At 43.3% G+C, this 18,109-nt stretch overlaps 1 long non-coding RNA gene across 4 annotated transcripts; it reads left to right on the top strand.

The window, feature by feature from the left end:
* The first annotated feature begins 32 nt into the window (after positions 1-32).
* LOC122459311 lies at positions 33-17,785 on the top strand. 4 transcript variants are annotated; one of them, XR_006279912.1, is made up of 3 exons: positions 58-891; positions 2,723-2,771; positions 15,033-17,785. It is a non-coding gene; the product is annotated as an uncharacterized LOC122459311 (long non-coding RNA). The 4 variants fall into 4 exon arrangements; XR_006279913.1 differs by lacking the exon at positions 15,033-17,785 and adding an exon at positions 7,112-7,807; XR_006279911.1 differs by lacking the exon at positions 15,033-17,785 and adding an exon at positions 2,955-6,084 and having other exon boundaries at positions 59-891.
* Positions 17,786-18,109: the final 324 nt, after the last annotated feature.

An 18,109-nucleotide genomic window follows, 5' to 3' on the forward strand; every position in this document is an offset into this window, starting at 1 on the left:
GGGGGAAGCAGCGGTTGCATGCGGTGGGGGTTCGTTGGGAGACCGTGCTCCATACCTGCGCCGCAGCTGCCGCCTCAGCCCTTCGGCTACGGGGGAGGGGAAGGACTCTGCTGCTGCCTGGAACTTGTTTATCTCGTGAGCTGCCACTCAAGCGGTGGCCCCGCCTTCCCCCTCACCGTTCTTCCCGATTGGCCAGGGCTAATCCCGCCCATTCGCTCCTTGGGCCACGGGCATAGGCGGGAGTGGCTGTCCTCTTCGTCAGTCAGGGTCCCTGGCACGCGCTGCTGGGGTGTAGCTGCTATGGACAGAGCGCTCGGGGCCGGGGCAGCGCGGAGCGGGAGCTGCATTCAGTGTTGCACTGGTGCCCTCGGCCCCGCCTTGCGCCCCGCAGGGTGGCGTTGCCTAGACGGGGCAGGTGACGGCTCGGAGCGGCTGCGGCAGGGATGGAGCTGGGGGTTCCATCTGTCCCTCCCCCGAGGGGTCAGAGGCGGAGAGAGCTGTCCCTCCCTGTGTAACCCCCCCGCACGCACGCACGCACACACACACACACACACACCCCTTTGCAGCAGAGCGGGCCGGATTTGTCACCCTCAGCCCCCAATAAAGTGCGGGCAGAAGAGGGCCGGCCGGGTAACGCTTTGGTTTCCTTCCCGACCAGACCAAGAGGACAAGAGATCTGAAGGTGTCCAGTAAATCCTGCATTGCACTCTGACGTTGCACTAGGGCAGAACCATGGCTTCAGGAAGTGTTGCAAAATCAAAGGGTTGCCCAGAACTCGCTTCACAGAGGTGAACCTATACTGCCGGCCAGCCCATGGCGATGGGAGTGAGACACCGTGTGCACTCCTGACTCACCATCGACCTGACAACATCCCCAAGAGGCTACTACACTGTAAGAGGAATCATCCAGTCTTAAGCATGATTATCAAGAGAAGGGTTACATCTTTCTGTCCTAGGCTTGGTGTACATTTAAGTTGCGTTGGAATAGCTACTTCAGTTAGAGGTGTAAAAAAACTACACCACTGATATCTATAGCTATGCTGACAAAAACCCCAGTGTAAGTAGAACCCCAGCTATGTTGACAGAAGATGATGTCTGATGAAATAACCAGTTTTCAGAAGTGAGCTGTAGCTCACGAACGCTTATGCTCAAATAAATTTGTTAGTCTCTAAGGTGTCACAAGTACTCCTTTTCTTTTTGTGAAATAATCAGTGTCATTCAGGCAAATGATGTTCCTACAACAAATCTGTTGTTATAGGCTATATCTACACTACAGGGTTACGTGGGCATAGTTATACCTAGGGCCCTACCCAATTCACAGCTGTAAAAAATGTGTTACAGACCATGGAATCTGGTCTTTTGTGTGCTTTTACCCTATACAATAAAGATTCCACAGGGGAGACAAGCATTACTCAAACTGGGGGTCCTGACCCAAAAGGCAGGGGATTGCAAGGTTATTGTAGGAGGATCGTGGTATTGCCACCCTTACTTCTGAACTGTCTTGAAAGCTGGGTGGCTGGAGAGCGGTAGCCACTGGCTGGGTACTCAGCTCTGAAGGCAGCAGCACAGAAGTAACGGTAGCAATACCATATCATGCCATCCTTACTTCTGCACTGCTGCTGGCACTGGCACTGCCTTCCAAGCTGGGCTTCGGGACAGCAGCTGACGCTCTCCAGCCATCCAGCTAGGAAGGCAATACCACTGCCAGCAACAGCGCAGAAGTAAGGGTCGCAAAACCCCTATAATAACCTTGTGACCCCCCCGACCCTTTTTTGCATCAGGATCTCTATAATAATAACACCATGAAATTTCAGATTTAAATATCTGAAATCATGAAATTGACCAAAATGCACTGTGAATTTGGTAGGGCGCTAGTTATAGCGATACAGGCTACATAGGGTAGACATATGTCTCAAGCTGTTCTCAGAATTTTAGTGGTATATGGTCACATATAACCTTTTTTTTTTAAGGAGACCCCATTTTAGCTTTTTTTTAACTGAAAATCAGTGCCATAAGGACTTTGCTCTGTCAACAATGCCAACCTCTATCATCAATTCTCCCATTATGCATGGAAAAAACTCCCCCATCAAATTCATAAAGCTACCACCTTATCCTCAACTCACTTCTGCCATGACACTTACAAAACACTGACAGGTTTCAGAGTAGCAGCCGTGTTAGTCTGTATTCGCAAAAAGAAAAGGAGTACTTGTGGCACCTTAGAGACTAACAAATTTGTTAGTCTCTAAGGTGCCACAAGTACTCCTTTTCTTTTTGAAAACACTGACAGGTGATGTTGGCGAGGCATGGCAGGTGGTAAAGTCAGACTATTGGCTAATATGCAAAACATACTTGTTTTACTTTTACCTTGTCATCCCAGAAATATCCTTTGTTCAATGAATCTACTTGTTGCTGCTTATTATAAACAAAGACTGAGTTCACTGGGGAGGGCCTATTTTCTCATTACTCATGTAGCAAGGTATGGACCTGAGTCTTGATGTGAGCTTTTTGGTGCTTTTGTAATGTCAGCGAATTCTAAACAATGTTAAAACATAACTTCATAACCAGGCCAATATCAGTCCTAAATATATTGGGCCTACAAAGGAGTCCTCAAACAGACATCATGAAAACTAAGTGTTGAAGTTTTAGAGACTAAATTACTTTGAGCTCTCAAATATTTTAAATACTTTATTAATTTTTGAAATGTTGGTCTGCTTATTTTGAAGCTTCTCTCCCTTGTCTGGAGACCTCCATGACTTAGTGTTTGGGGCTAAGGTAAGTAGAAGAAATTTGTCTTAATTGGAACCTCTAAATCGAATTTTGTATAGTGGTTAGTGTTTGGATTCAAATCCTGCATCTGATTGGTACGGCAATCATAAAGGGCTGCAAAAGTCATGACATGAATCTGAAGTGGCAAAGGGGGACCATAATTATTCTAACATGATCATTTTTTTTTAGAAAGCTATATGAGTCAGCTTTGCTTCTGCCATAGCTCTTAGTACTTGTGAATCAAAATTGTCTGATAGCTTGCCTTCTCACTATGCAAGCTTCTCTAATGGTGGATGCTGTCCTCGGCAGGGATTTATTTGCAGATACCGACAAATGAAAATCGATAAGGCCTGATATTGAGCTGCTACATTGCTATCTTGTCCAGTGAGAGGTATCAATCCAATGTTAACCAATATAATTAAATAAAATTACATACTTCAGAAGTGTTAATAAAAGTGTTAATAAAAATAAAACCACTATAGAGTTACCCTCTGTGATCAAAATAATGCTTCAGTATTTCCCATTTCTCACATTTTTCCCCATCCTACATTTCTGTCATCTTCCTAACTAAGCAACTCCAACTTCTTCACCATAATTTATCTCCCATCTGAAATCTCAGCTGTCTTTTTTATCATCTTTGTTTCTCTTTTCAAATACTCCCCACCTCCTCCTGCCTCCACTTTTCTGACAGTATTTCACCAGTTTCTTCTGAGAAAAATTGACAAAAATGCAACAAGACCTTCACCTTTTCCTCACCTTCCCTTCCCCTCCTACAACTCATTTTTCCCTGTCACTGATACAGAAGTTTGTCTGCTCTTGTCCTCTAGCATCTTCAATGACCCCATCCCACCTCTTGATCTCTGTTGCACCCATTCTTATCTCCTCCTTTATCCTTCTTCTTAACCTCCCGCTCTTCCCCAGTTCTCTCACCTCATGATACAAGCATGCTTCAGTCTCTCCCATCTTAAATCATCCCACTCTTGAACCACTTTTCTCTCCAACTGACATCCCTCTCCCTTTTATGTTTCCTCATTCCAAATCCATCCTAGACCCTTTCCACTCTAGCTTCTACACCTTGAAAATGAAATGCCTCACTAAAGCTTTTAAACTCAGAACCAGTACTCCATCTTCACTCACCTCAACCTGTCGGCTGTCTTTGACACCACTGATGGTGCTCTTTTGATATCTTATTCTCCCTTGGTGTCCATAACTCAGTCCTCTCCTGATCCTCCTCCTGCATCTCTAATCACTTCTTCAGCATGGTCTTCAGAGGATCCTCTTGTTTCCCCACTCCAACATTTGGGGAAGGGCGGGGGGCAGAAGGCTTCACTATGGTTCCCCTTCTCTTTACCCTCTATACCTTATGTCTACATAAACTAATCTGCAAATTCAACTCATCTCTATGCGGAAAGCTCACAGATCCACTTCTGTTCTATACTTGTCTCTTTCTATCCAAACTGAAGCCTCAGCCTGTCTCTGACATTTCCTTGTGCACCTGCAGCCATTACCTTATACTCATGGCCAAAACAGAACTCCTAATCCTCCAATCCCTCTTTTCTCAGGGAATGTATAACATCTCCATCTTCCCTCTCTCTGGCCCAGAACATTCAACTTTGCATTCTCTTTAAATCCTCACATCATGGTTGTGTCAATCTAGGTCAAATGCAGAAAAAAATCTAAAATACTGCATTTCCTATCCACCCACACAACTGAAACTCTCATGATATCATTATTAAGGACCTCATTATCTCAGGCTATATCTATACTACAGCAGCTACAGCGGTACAGCCATGGGTGGCATGTGCACCCCCCATTCAGGAAGGCTAGGCCCCTGCCCTGCCACTTCCACCTAAGACCCCTCCCCCCACCAGTCAGCCTGCTGGCACAGCCCCACACCCCAGCTGGCGCCCAGACCAGCCCTGAACCTGGGCTGGCCCACTGCCACCCAGAGCAGTCCAGATGAGTCCCCCAGGGCTGTGGCAGGGAGCATTAGAGGAGGTTTCAGGAGGCTTAGTCTCCCCCAGCCTCCATTAGCTGCCGCACATGGACACAGCTGCACTGATGCAGCAGCGCTGCTGTAGTGCTTTTGGTGAATACGTTCTAAGTCGACAGGAGAGAGCTCTCCCATAGGCTTAATAATTCCTGCCTCCATGAGAGGTGGTAGCTATGTTGATGAGAGAAGCTCCCCTGATGACATAGCACTTTTTACACTGGCGTTTATGTTGGTATAACACGTCACTTGGGTGTGCATTATTCACACACCTGAGTGACGTAAATTAGACCGAAGTAATTTGCCGTGTAGACATAGCCTTAGTTACCACAATGTCCTTTTCTCTGGCTTTGACAAATGCGGGCTTGCCTTAGCTATATCCATTCCAGATGTTGCTGCAAAGATCATTTCCCTAGCTTGTCACGCCTCTTTGCATCGCTACACTGGTTCCCCTTTCCCTATTGCAGCAAACAAACTAGTCTTCATTTTCAAGGCGCTCCTTGCATTTTAACTTCCTTCCATTCCCTTCAGGAAAAGAACTGATCGTATCTGTCAACCCTATGAAAGGAGAAATTATTTTAAATCTTTAACGTTGGGACAGAAATAAAATCACACCTTTGAAATAGAGGTAATTAAATAGATGAGGCTAGAACCAGACAAGACTCAAACTTTTAAAGTGTAAGAGTTTTTAAAAGGTGAATTAAAATATCTCAGAGAGCCAAGAACCTGTTTAAGACTCCAAATCATTAAGAAGCTAAGCGAAGATCTACTATATTTATTTGCAAATTTTTAAACAAAAATTAAGTTCTTTACTTAGCTGCCAAGACCTAAGATCTGGGTGCATGTTTCCCTTCAACAAAGTCTTAAAGCAAGTGATCTCCGGAACTCTTGGAGAGAAAGTATCTTTACTTCAGGTCCTGACAGGTAAAAAGGCTCAGTTAATAACACTGTATTTGAAATTTGGGAGCCAAATATACATGTATTCAGTTGAACTTGGATCATAAATCAATTTTTAAAAGCATTTCAGATCACCTACCAGTAGTCTTAAGTAAAGCTGTAACTTTGAGTAGTGCCCTACATGTAACAGGGCTGTTCTCTCAGGCAATAGCTCTACAATTGATGGGAAAGGCATTAACATTCCAGAGCTGGCTCAGTCTTTCTTTGGACCTTCACTTCTGTTAACTCTTTTTACAAATGTAGTCCATAGATTAAAAGGGCCACTCAGCAGGCAGTTTGGCCCAACATGTTTTGAGAGTAAACTGTTACAAAACTTAGTATTAATAAAAGTGTTTTCATTACAGTTTTAATTCAAATAAAAGCACTTTTTTTTTAAATTTAAGCCATTCCCTGGCAGCATTGTGGTGCATTAGAATCAGTAAATGAAGCCAATTAGAAATAGAAATGAAACCCCTAGTTTTTTCACTAAGTAAGATACAGAAAGAAAGGAAGTGAAAAGTAAGTGATATTTTAAATTTGTTTTAATAACCTGGGGTATAAGTAACAGATAAGGAAATGTATGTTAACTCACTTTAAATGTGAGGTTTCAGAGTAGCAGCCATGTTAGTCTGTATCCACAAAAAGAACAGGAGTACTTGTGGCACCTTAGAGACGAACTCATTTATTTGAGCATAAGCTTTTGTGGGCTAAAACCCACTTCATCAGATGCATGCAGTGGAAAATACAGTAGGAAAATTTTATATACATAGAGAACATGAAACAATGGATGTTACCATACACACTATAACAAGAGTGATCAGTTAAGGTGAGCTATTACCAGCAGGAGAGAAAAAAATCTTTTGTAGTGATAATCAAGATGGGCCATTTCCAGCAGTTGTCAAGAACGTGTGAGTGTCCTAATGCCAAAGAACTCAAGGAAGAGCAAAAAAAAAAAATAAAGGAAGTTGCCATGATAACTGTTATACTATGATGGTGCTGGCTGTCTTACCTGATACTAAGCTGAGTTTTAATATAACTGTGGTAAACCTGTGAATTTCTATTGCTCTCCTTCTTCTACCAACTTCTAGCCTGACAATATAAGGCTAAGTGTTCCTGGGATTAACCCAATAAGGCCAATAAGGATGATTTTCAGAAGTTCAATTCCCACTTGGTGCAAAAAAAACAAAACAACAAAACCCCTCCTCCTCCAACTTCTGATGTGGGGGTATGAGTTAGCATTTTCTGCTCTCCCATGAAAATGGAAATAATTAGAGCAGTTCATCTTAGCCTGTCTGACAGAGACAAGTTGATGAGTGCAGGGAAAAAGAAGAAAAGTTATCCATTTGGATGAATACAGATAGGTTTGGGCAGCTAGAGATGAGCTGCAAGGGACCCTCTTCTCTCTCCTTTGCTCCTACAGGGGAAACCGCACAAGCAGTTTTATACAAGGTAGAGAATCTCTGAGTGACAGCCAATGGGGATGGAGGGAAGACTGTCGAAGAATTGGCTTGTGTCCTGGGGTAATATTATTTCCAATGCTTTTTCATGCTAGGAATATGCTAGTAACATGCATGCAGCTTAGAAAAAAATCATGCAGACCAAACCCTGATCAGGTAAAATGTGGAGGTGGATGAGGAGATGGAATCAGCTTTGTACTTATTCACAGTTCAGGGACTTTCCAGTTGTTGAATATCATTTTGACACTGGTGCTGTCTGCTTGTACAGCTCTTAGAAGTTTCTCAGTTTTACTAAATTGGTATTTTCTCTATGCTTTCTGTCTCAACTGGGTCTATTTCCATGTTTTCTAAGCCAGTTAGAAGTGAAATGGCTTTAATATTTTTAAAATACTGTTCTTTTCTTTTTCCTTCCATTGATGTATAAAGGTGGCCTAAAAGTCACACAAAACCACCAAAGCATTTTTTCTTCTTATTTCTTACCTCAGGAATTCATTTAGATCAGGAATGCCAAATTGGCGGACTCCAAGCATATTTGTTATACACTCTAACATCTTAACTGGAGATGCAAAGATGTTGCTTTGGAATAAATAATTCATTTTTAACAAAGTGTTAAGTCACAGAAACTAAACACAAAAAGGATTAAACAGTCTTACTATAAACCCCTTTCTTTCTCAATTGCTCAGCTTTCATTCTCTTAGTGATATCACTAATTCTTTACTCATCTTAGTTTTCCAAGGCAGACAAGACACGTATTTCTAAGGTAAAGACCAAAGCCACCTTTTAAACATTTTTAGACCTTGTGTATACAACATGAGGGGGAAAGGACATAAGCCAAATCATTCCCCTTTGCAGATTTTCTTTAGAATATGCTAGCTTTTTCTTTGCAGTTTGCTCTAACTTACTTCCTTCCCTTATTGTCTAGATAAATTTCTCAGCCATTATACTCTGTTTCTGTATAATTATCAGGGAAGAGCAAAAAGTTCTTATCTCTTCTTTAACCTTCCGTAACCCACAGTCTCCCACAACTGGAGGCTGCATCATCTCTGTTGCTTCACTCTTAGTTGGCTGATCCCTAACTGGAGCATTCATTTGCCAATTAGGTTCAGCAAGGGAGCAGTTTCTCTTCCAACTCTTAAAGGGCCATAAGCAGCCTTTTTCCAGCAACTTCGCTAAAGCTGACAGGGCATTGCATTGGTTAGCATATAAAATACTTATTTTAAATGTTTACTTCAGTTAGACTCAAAATGAGGCTGCCTTTCCTGAAGAGTAGAAAAAGAGATCCATCTCTTGCAGTATAAGGAAGTATGGAATATATAATGGAAACCACAGAGGGGGAAGAGGCCTCACAGGAGGAGAATTTATAAGAGGTCTCTGCAGGTGTATGTCTTCAGATAGAAGTGCTGCTAAAGCACATAGAGGTTCACTTAAGAAACAAAGTCATATAAGCACATTGGAAATTTTTGCTGGGAGGTATAATAAATATATCTGGGGTTTTCATGGGTGCTTGCCTGAAAGTATGAGGTGTGGCATCATAGTATAGGTTTTTCAAGAGATTTTTTAATCTATTCCAGGTGCTCCCATACCCAGGGCTTAATTTGTGCCAGCACTTCAAGGTTTGGCAGTTCATAAACCTAGTGGCACCTCTGGGCTTGCCATGTCAGTTACAAAAATTAAAAATTGCTTGAGCATCGTCACCTCTTTCATTACAAATTAAACAGTGCCCATACTTACATCAACTACAAAATCTAAAAGGGGAATACAGCAGAATCAAGTGGCATAAGTTCAGATGTCTTATTTAAATTGTAAATTTGTCAGCGTTACAAATGAAAAACTAGTTTGTGTCAGTGAGTTTTAACATTAACGTTTTTAATAAAAAAAATTCACTTCTGTAGCATCTATTCCATTCAAGGTACTCTCTATGTCCCTTATAGTCATTAACTAATTTAACCTCAAAATACCCTTGTGATGTAGAAAACTATTAGAGCCTCATTTTATCGGTATGGAAAGTGAAGCATGGAATTTAAGTGACTTGTCAAGGATCTTACAATGAGAGTACACACTAGGAATGGAACCCAGGAGTCTTGACTTCTTCTCCTATGATCTAGTCACTGGCCTACATTGACTTATTGTTAAAAGTATCATAATCAAAATAGAAACTTTGTGCTGTTTTTCTGGGGAATGATCCAGTACTCTGGCCTGAACATAGGAGATTCTGCCTTTGGCCAACTGCTTTATTCTGGGGGGTGAGAAAAACAAAGCGTTACCTCACAAAACAGCACAAGGATCCTGTAGGCAAAATATTCCTTGTCCCTGGACTAACAGAAAGCTGAGTCTAAAGGAAAAATCACAAAGACATGGTTAATCAGAAGAAAGAGTTAAATATCAAGTTGTGGAACCAGTGGGGCACAGTAAAGTTACATTGGAATCATTACAGATAAAAGCAAGCAGTTGTCTCATTGGGTTGAACTCTATTCAGAACTATAAGCACAAGAAAGAAATATCACCAGCAACTCACTGGACCAAATACCAACTTTATAGGTCATGCCAGAGCTAGATGTGGAGCCCAATGTAGAAGAGCTAAGCAAGGCCATTGATTTGCTATCAAGTGGCAAGGCTCCTGGAAAAGATGGCATCCAAGCAGAAATCCTCAAGAGTGGGAAAGATACATAAGACTATTACCTTATCTTCATCAGCTGCTACTTAAATGCTGGAAAGAGGGTGAGCTACCACAAGAGATGCATGACGCAAACATCATCACTTTGCGTAAAAACAAAGGCAAAAAGTATCAGAGGGGTAGCCATGTTAGTCTGTATCCACAAAAACAATGAGGAGTTCGGTGGCACCTTAAAGACTAACAAATTTATTTGGGCATAAGCTTTGAAGAAGTGGGTTTTTTACCCATGAAAGGTTATGCCCAAATAAAGGCAAAAAGGGCGACTGCAACAACTAAGGGGGTATCTCGTTCCTAAGTGAAACAGGAAAAGCTTTCGCAAAAGTCACCCTAGTGCACCTACAACAGCTGGTGAATCATGTCTACCCTGAATCACAGTGTGGATTCGGGGCTGGAAGATCAACTATAGACAGGATATTTTCTCTGCGTCAACTCCAAGAAAAGTGTAGAGAGCAAAACCAACCATCGTACATCACCTTTGTGAACATAACCAAAGCATTTGACACAGTTAGCAGATCAGGTCTATTTGCAATACTAGAAAAGGTAGGCTGCCCACCAACCCTGTTAAGTCTTATATGTTCATTCCTCAACAATATGAAAGCAACTGTCCAGTTTGACGGGTCCACTTCGGACAGCTTTGAGATGAAAAGTGGAGTGAAGCAAGGATGTGTTCTTGCCCCTACACTCTTTGGAATCTTCTTCTCTGTACTCTTGAACTGTGTTTAAGGACATGAAAGATGGAGTGTATCGCCACACAAGATCAGATGGGAAACTCTTCAACCTGTCCCGATTTAAGTCCAAAGTCAAAAAGGTGCTAATCACTTCTATTTGCTATGATTCTGCCCTCATAGCCCACAATGAAGATCTACTACAAGAACTCATGGACCCCCTTTTAAGTGCCTGTCAGGCATTTGCTCTCACCATCGGCATAAAAAAATGGTTGTATTATGACAGGGGGTTCCACAAGATCCTTCAATTACCTTAAATACAAACCTGATAGCTGAACTTTTGGACTACTTCTATTTAGATTCTACAGTGACCACCAACTTCTCACTGGATGAAGAACTAAATGTTCGCATTGGAAAAGCTGCCACCATCTTTAGCGGACTAACTAAAAGAGCATGGAACAACTCAAAACTTACCATCAAGACCAAAATGCTAGTGTACTAAGCTTGCGTCCTCAGCACTCTCATGTATGGTGGAGAAACATAGACAACTTATGCTCATCAAGAGAAAAGGTTAAACAGTTTCCACCTACGTTGTTTATGCCACATATTCAACACCAAATGGCAAGATAAAGTCACCAACACAGAGGTTCTTCAAAGGGCAAATTTACTTAGTGTGACAGCCCTGCTCAAGCAAAGACTACTGCGCTGGCTGGGCCATCGAGTAGGTTGGAAGACAGATGCATACCCAAGGACATTCTATATGGAGAGCTATCAGAGGGAACAAGAACAACAGGATATCCCAAGCTTCACTATAAAAACACATGCAAGTGAGATATGAAGGAATTTGGAATTGATCCTGACCAATGGGAAATCTTGGCAAGTGATCGTAACAGGTGGCGCCATCATCTCTATCAGGGTATCAAAGCCAATGAGAGAAGCTAGCTCCTACAGCTTGAAGAGAAAAGAACCCATAGGAAGCAAGTAGCTCCCAACCAAGATACATGCATTTGCCAGGGCGGAAAAAAATTAGTGGGGGCTTAGCACCCACCAGCAGCCAGCTCCCCCTACCCTCCAGCACCTCCTGCCCATGGTGGTCCCACCGATCAACTCCTCCCCTCCCTCTCAGCGTCTCCCATCCACCGTGGTTCAGCTGTTCTGCAGCATGCAGGAGGCGCTGGTGGGGAGAGGGAGAAGGGACGGGGTATGCTCGGGGGAGGGGATGGAACTGGGCGGGAAGAGGCGGGGTGGGGAGCTTGGGGGAAGGGGTGGAGTGAGATGGAGGAAAGAGACAGAATATGGGTAATTTTATTTACTAGCACAATCTGGTTGTGCATAAAAGCTGATCTAAGTGGTGTTGTAAAAGTTGCAGAACTTTTCAGTGGCCCCAATTCTGTAAAGTGACAAAAATGAGAGCTTGTCTACACACAGAAATTGCACTGGTTTAACTTAAATCAGGTTAGTTAAACCATTGTAGCTTTTGTGTGTGGACTCTCTTGTGTGAAATTAACACTGGTAATATCTGTTTAGCATGTGCGTGTTTACTGACACAAGCTAAACCAGAGTAAACCTGGTTTAAACTGATCTAAGGGCTTATCTACACACAATTTTTGTTCCACTACTATATTGATTTAGAAACTCATATAGTAAAAGTGGTGCAACCCCCTGCTGTGGACACTGTTATAGTGCTATAAAGGTACATTTATCAATATAGCTCAGAGGTGGCCAAACGTACTGAGCCTCTGAACTGCATACAACAATCTTCCGAAGTTCAAGAGCCGGGGCGCACCTGCTGGGTCTCGGGGCTTCAGTCCTGCAGCGGGGTGGTGTATCTCATGGCTTCAGCCCTGCGGCGGGATGGTGGGTCTTGGGGCTTTGGTCCCAGGACGGTTCAGGGCTTCAGCCCTAGGGGAGGCACCTGTCTAGGCTCAGGGCTTCAGCCCCACTCCTGCTGAAGCCATGAACCCCAGTAGGCATGCCCCATAGGGTTGAAGCCCCAAGACCCCCGCCTCCCTGCTGGAAAGAAGCCAGAGGCAATGCATGGGGGGCATATGTCCATCCTCACCCAGATTTTTGCCAGGATTTGCTGGCCCTCCTTGGTCACATGGTGCTCCCAGGCCCCCTCCCTACATTGCAGCTGTTGGAGCTGGAAAGCTGGGAACTATGGCCATGGGGAAAGGCAGCAGCAAATAGCTGGGAGCCGCAGGGAAAACCACTGAGGGTAAGGGGAGGCTGTTGGGGGTGGGTAGGGGAGCAAACCTTTAACTTGTGCCCCTCCCACTCTCAGCAGGCACCATTTATTTCTGGCAGAAGCCCCTAGCCCTGACACCTTGCTGCAGAGCAGAAGCTCTGAGTTCCCCCTTCCCCAAGTCTGGTAGGTGGAGAATGGGGAGGGAGGCTCTGCAAGCCACACTTTATAAAAGAGCCACATGTGGCTCATGAGCAGCGGTTTGGCCACGCCTAGTATAGCTTAAATAGCATAAATATAGCTATACCAATATAAGCATTTTTATACTGCTATAGAATCATAGAAGTATAGATCTGGAAGGGACCTCAAGAGGTCATCTAGTTTTTCTCTTTCTCCTCCACAGTGCTGAGGCAGGATTAAGTATACCTACGCTAACCCTGACAGATGTTTGTCTAATCTGTGCTTGAAAACGACCAATGATGAGGATTTTACAAGAGCCCTAAATAACCTGTTCCAGTACTTAATTATATTTAAAATTAGAAAGTTTTTCCTAATATCCAGCCAAAATCGCCTTTGCTGCAAACTAAGCCAATTACTTCTTGTCCTACCCTCCATGGACTTGAAAAACAATTGATCACCTTCCTTTTCATAATCTTTTATATATTTGGAAATTGTCCTTCTTCAGCCCTCAGTTCTCTAGAATAAACATGTCCAATCTTTCCTTATAATTCATGGGTTCTTTTTTCTCTCCTCTTGTCTCTCTCCATTTTGTCCACATCATTCTTAAAGTGTGGTGCCCAAAACTGGAAACACTACTTCAGCTAAAGCTTCACCAGTGCTAAGTAGAGCTGAACAATTACCTCCAGTGTTTTACATACAACACTCCTGTTAATACACCTCAGAATTATATTTGTCTCTTTCACAGTATCGTATTGTTGACTCATATTCAATTTGTAATCCACCATTATCCCCAGATCCTTTTGTGACTCGTTGTGCCTGGGGCAGCCCTCACTGAAAATGCCACGGTCAGGGCAGGCTGCAAAAGAGAAAGCAGACGCTCCCAAAATTGGTGGTTAATACTGAAGTTAAACTCACCAACCAGTCACAAACTGTGCTTCTGATTCCCCCCACAAGTTATTGAGAAGCAAAAAAAGAAATCATACAGCCCCATTTATTGCATTCCAATTCTCTGGCTCCCAATCAGCAACTAGGACCAGTACAGTGAGAAGTTATTTAAAAACTCTGCTCACTATAAAAATGTTCCTCTGACCCCAAAGGGTCAGCCACGTAACCAGGTCAATATTAGTTTGGGTCTTACCTAAAATACCATGGTGCCAGTCAATCCTTTAGTGTCTAACACTAAAGGTTTATTATAAGGAAAAAAGAAAGAACAAGAAGATAGTTGTTAAATGGTAAAAAAATCAGATACATTCAGAGACTTCAAGTCCATATATCAGGTTCTTAGCAATATTGGTGAGTTTGCTGGCTTGAAAGTCCCTCTGGAACACATCCAAAGCTTGGATGGGTCATTCAGTCCTTTGTTCAGAGCTTTGTTTATAGAAAAAAGAAAAGGAGTACTTGTGGCACCTTAGAGACTAACAAATTTATTTGAGCATAAGCTTTCGTGAGCTACAGCTCACTTAGTCGCTAAGGTGCCACAAGTACTCCTTTTCTTTTTGCGGATACAGACTAACATGGCTGCTACTCTGAAACCTATTTATAGAAAAGTTACTCCAGAGGTAAGAATCAGGAATGAAACAAAATGGAGAAGATGCAGCTGCCCTTTATATTCCTTTTGCCATGTTATTTGTATGTCCTGTGTCCCAAACACAAGCTTCATAGCACATGGCATGGAAAAACCTTGGAGTCCCCTGTCCATAGGCCTGCCCCTACAAGTCCTGCTGACTCATAAGGTGTAGCCCCTGGCTTCTTTCAGTAGGTTCTTTGTACAGCTGATGACCCTTGATGGGCCATCGAACAGTCTCAGCGCTGAAGTCCATCTGTCTGGGGATGTCACGCAGACATACAGCACAAGTTTTGAAATACAGATATACTATACATACCTATAATTAACAATACAAAGATGATACAAACATATAAACAAGATTATCATACTTGGCAAATCATAACGTTTTCACAGATACCTTACATGGCATATTTGGTGAGATTCCTTGCAATTTTATAATATTGGTAGGAACAATATCATAAAATGTCTCCCACGTTTCATACAGCATCACACCTTTTCCGCAGTACAACTGCCAATCCAGTTTTTCCTGATTTTGCAGTTGTGCATTTGATTTTTCACTGCTAAGTGAAATACTGTGCACTTGTCTTAACTGAATTAATCTTTTTGATTTCAGACCAATTCTCCAATTTATTAACAGCATTTTGAATTCTAATCCTATCCTCCAAGGTGCTTGCAGCCCATCCCAGCTTGGTGTCATCTGCAAATTTTGTGTGTTCTCTCCGCTCCATCCTCCAAGCCATTAATGAAATTATTGAATAGTCCCAGAACTGGGACAGACCCTGTGGGACCCGATTTGATGTCTTCCCAGTTTGATAGCAAACTAGTGATAACTACTCTTTGAGTATATTTTTTTAAACAGTTATATGCCCACCTTATCATAATTTCATCTAGACATGTTTACTTAGTTTGCTTATGAGAATTTCATGTGGGACTGTGTCAAAAGCCTTATTAAAATCAAGATATATCACATTTACTGTTTCCTCCCTTTCCGCTACAGCTAATTAAGCACTAGGAAGTTGTGCTGCTTTAACTATATTGGTTTCTAAACCAAGAGAGTTATAGTGATACAAAAACTGTTTGTAGACCAGCCCCTAAGAGTGTCCATACACAAAGTTGCATTGGTTTAACTAAATTGATATAAAATAACACTTTCAGTTAAAATGACACTTGTGTGTAGACCAAGCCTTAGCGTTTGTAGATCCTTATTCTCCAAATATAATGAAAAATCAGACAAAACTGAATGACTATTTCAGTGTTTAAAGGGACATAACTTGAAACATAATTTAAAAAAAATAGTTTAAAGTTGCTTCTTATATTAAAAATTGATGGGAAACTGAGGAGATTTACAGTTCTACAATCATGTTCTCATATTTTTTAAAAAAAAATCCTTGTACTTGTTGCTATGTGAGGACCCACACAAACAGGGGAAATGACTATATGCAAAGTGCTTCTTAAATACACAAATTAAAAAACTGATTATTTTTCTTTTTTCTAGTAATCTGAGGTTCTGTATCATTTCAGACAGAAGCATATTTTTAATGTTGTCCATTTCTTTTTAATCTAATTTGTGCCATTTTGAAAGTCCAGAGCCATATTATATTCTCTACAACCTGCCTCCCACATAGCACAAGTGCAAGATATTACATGCAAGGGGGTCATATGATAACTAGTAAATTTTATTTTTCTGGGGTCTAAGGTATAGGTTCTCAATGTCATATAATTAATGGCACTTGGCACATTACTGAATTGGGCCCAATGTTTTTTAAAGCTTTCAGCAGGATTGGAAAGAAACAGCATGCTCCTTGTTCAGGTCACTGTTACATGTGTGCTCTGTTTGTTTCTCAGAGACAATTAGTAGTAGTAGTTCTAGTACATTTTTATATTATAGTAGCACTGTGGTGGGGTGGTGCCCCACCCCAGGCCAGATTGGGCTACAGCAGGCCAGAGCGGCTGCGTGGACAGGCAGCCAATCAGAGAGGGCCTTTGGGGAGCCAATCAGGGCTGAGCAAGAGGCAGCCAATCAGAGCCAGGCTAGGCCCTATATAAAGACTGCCCAGGCAAAAGTTAGTTTCTCCCAGACCTTCAAGAGAGAAGGTTGGTCTTGTGAGTGAAGGAGGCTAGGTGAAGCGGAAGCGAGCTCTAGCCCAATATCTGCCAGGCTGCAGGTCCTGATAGAAGGGCCCACAAGGTGCAAGGGGACTGAAGGGGAAGTGATCTAGGGAGGAGAGGTGGACAAGGAAAGCGAAGGAGGGCAGGGAGGCTGCTGCTAGAGGAGGGTGTAGAGGCAGCCTGGTCCCCCCCCTTCCCCTTTGTACTACACCTGGCCATTAGAAGTGGCTATAGCAGACTGCACCTGACCCCTGATAGAAGGGGTTAGACTTTGGAGATGTGGTTGGCCACTGCAGCTGGGGTGAAGCGAAAAGACTGCTGTTAACCCTTCCCCCCCCGGAAGGGGGTGAGCATGGACTAGGGGGCACTACCGGAGGGCAGTGTCCTGAAGAGGATGCTGCGAGAAGGGAGTAATGCAGGTCTGGATGCCAACAGAGGGCAAGAGATAGATGGGACACCACCACTAGAGGGTGCTCCACGTGGAATGAGCTAATTCCCAGAGTGACCAACAGAAGGCACTGCAGAAGTGAGTCCCAACCCTATCACAAGCACCCAAATGCCCTAATTGGTATTGAAACCCTATTGTGCTGGGTACTGTGTAAATACAGAAAAGGGACAATCCTCACCCAGAAGGGCTTACAGTCTATCCTTAGGCCCTGTAAAAGTAAACTTAACTAATCATCATACAGCCCTGCTTGTAATTTCTTATACCATAGATACAAGAATATGGGAGGCATATTGCACAGAATATACTATAACACTCAGTTCTTATTCTTTATATGTTGTAATGAAAATGTAGATCTTCCACAACAACTGAAACATTAACCTACCTATAACGGGGATTGATCTCTAGGCACGTGCCCGGTGCACCTGTTCCAAAGCAGGTCCTTTAGTGCATTGGTTTAGCACCAGTGATGGAACTGAAACCAGCCACTGTTCCACAGAGCTACGATTTATAAGGTGCCAGTAGATACATGCAGTTAAGGTTGCTTTTTGATGTAAGAAAATAGGGTGATGTCTTCCTGGAGCTTCCTAGCACAGGCCTGGGGAATGTATATCTGTAAAGATCAGAAACTGGCTAGGAAGGCTATGGGGTCACAAGCCTGCTGGGAGAAAAGCTTCAGCAGGGACAAGGCTAGTACTCTACACCAAAGTTTGTGACCTAGCAGGCGTAGGGTTGCCAGGCATCCAGTTTTTGACAGGAATGCCCGGTGGAAAACAGCCCTGGTGGAAAACAGCCCTGGTGGCTGGGCCCTTAAAAGTCCAGTCGGCAGAGCAGCGGCGCTAAGGCAGGTTCCCTGCTTTCCCTGGTTCCATGCAGCTCCCAGAAGCACCCAGCATGTCCCTGCAGTCCCTAGCAACAGCTCCCCTTGGCCAGGAACTGCAGCCAGTGGGAGCTGTGGGTGCGGTGCCTGTGCGCGCGAACAGTGCATGCCACACCTCCGCCTAGGGGCTGGACATGCCAGGCACCTCCAGAGCAGTGCAGAGCCAGGGCAGGCAGGAAGCCTGCCTTAGCCCCCCTGCACGGCTGACCGGGAGCCACCTGAGATAAGCGCTGCCTGGCCGGAGCCCCACCCCAAA

The sequence above is a fragment of the Dermochelys coriacea genome, chromosome 3 (genome assembly GCF_009764565.3).
Source record: "Dermochelys coriacea isolate rDerCor1 chromosome 3, rDerCor1.pri.v4, whole genome shotgun sequence".
NCBI classification, from domain to species: Eukaryota; Metazoa; Chordata; order Testudines; family Dermochelyidae; genus Dermochelys; species Dermochelys coriacea.